Here is a 2,064-nt window from a genome sequence, read left to right as displayed (position 1 = left end):
TTGCTCTCTCAAATATAATTTGGTTACTGGAAGATTTGAAGATCAATATTTGATTTCAATAGTAGGCATTACACTTTAGTTTTCCTGAGATAATTTATAACAAAGTTTCCTATAATATACAAACAATATGAAAGTACAGTTATCAAAAGCCTTCAACCAAAAATCAACTTTTTTGAAATCTGGATTTACTAAGCCCTATATGTTGCATATCATTGTTGCTCTTTGTTCTGCTTTATTTTATAAGTTTTGTGCTTACTACACATTTTAGAAATGTTCATCATGACTATGTACAAAAATACACAGTAATTAGCTGATGTGATGTGCTGATGATCAATTAGGTGATTATTGATCAATCCCTGTGTTCAAGTAGAGAAACGGGAGTCTCTCTTTGCCAGTTCAGTGTAAATATAGTATGGTGACAAAACGCTGACTACAGCTGTACAAAATCTGATAGACCTTTTTATAAATCTGGCATTATAAAACTGGAAATAATTGATCAGCTGGCCCCTTCCCTATAAATAGGCTCTATTTTGTTATAAATGTTGAAATATAAGGGTATTAAATTTTAAATCTATAAATGTAATATACATGTAAGGTACAGCTGACCAAGTCAGCGCCGAACTGCTTGGGAATAACCCACTCTACTATTGCAGAAAATGCTACTTTCACTCACCACTTTGGGTGTGCCGCCCCCTATCAAAGATTGTACAAGTCTTTGTAGAAGCTGCGAAAGGATGAAGTTATTTTAGCAACCTAATAGATAAATGTGTGGTCTCTCTGACTCTGAACAGCATTTGCTAAAAGTTTGTTGATAAAATGCCCTATTGCGTCTGGCAAGCACAGCCCTTGCTCTAACATGGTTCAGTGAGGACCGCTTCCCCCTGATAATCTCCAACTCCCTTCCAACACTTATACACATCTTTCAGTACATGAGGGCACATGAGTGAGTCCAGAGTCTTTCATTGACTCACCTGTTTGAGTCTAGTTTCATATTTTATGAAGTTACTTTAAATCAATACCACCAACAGGTTACTGTTCAGAATAGAACTTGACTCAAAACCAAAAGCTCACGAGTAGGATATCCATCCAAGCAGTTGGAGGCACTTACAGGTGAATTTCTTCCAAGGTTGTTGCCATTGAGAAATTGTTGATCCAGGATGGCCGTGGGTCAATGTGGGAGGGCAATCTGTGGAAGCTCCTGGGTTGTAGCTGCATGCATTATGTCCTCCTTCATTAAAAGGGACTGTACCCGGAAAATCACATCCCTGAGGCAGGAGGGGCCCTGGCGTTTTGGTTGAAAAGATCTATAAACACTTTCCAGCTCTACTTGGTTATCTTTAGATTGCTGCTAGGTGTTTTGCTCCTACAGTTTCCCTCAGACCTTGGATAAGGCATTGTTACAACTTCTGTAATATGGTTTTATTCTTGTTTTGGATAGATTTGTGCTGGCTATTTCATTCTAAATGTGTCCTCCATATGCTTCATAAAATAAAAAATAACATTTTGTTGGTAAAGCCCCAAGAGTCCTTATCCTAGTCCTCCTGTGACAACTGTTATGTCTGTAAGGGGCTTGGTATCCCAAACTAAAAATAAAACAATTAAAAAACAATTAAAATGCAATTAGAATCTATTGGTCCTCATGTACACATTTGGATAATTAAGAAAAAGGACAGATCAAAAGGTGAAGTGTAATTGGCTACAGATCAAAAGTATTGTGTATTCAGCAGCATCTTCCATCTTCCACTTTTAGCTTTAAATACTTCATGACTCAATGGTTGCCTATTTATTGGTCTCTCATCTTCCACTGTTTTTTCAATGAATCTCTCATTTCAGGAAGATGAGTGTGTGCCAAATGAACAGAAATGGATTGAGAGCTCTCAAAATCCCATCAGATATTCGTACAATCAGTGGCAATTTTCCAACCTGACCAGTTCTTTCCATTCTACTTCTAATTTTGATCACTTTCAGTCAATGTCATGATCTAGGAACAAGCTTGGAGCCCAATAGCTGTAGCAACTAGCATGTTCCCGATAGTAAATATTCTGGGTTCAGTACACAGACAGC

This window comes from Pyxicephalus adspersus, chromosome 7, assembly GCF_032062135.1.
Source record: "Pyxicephalus adspersus chromosome 7, UCB_Pads_2.0, whole genome shotgun sequence".
NCBI classification, from domain to species: Eukaryota; Metazoa; Chordata; class Amphibia; order Anura; family Pyxicephalidae; genus Pyxicephalus; species Pyxicephalus adspersus.
This window is presented reverse-complemented; position numbering follows the sequence as displayed.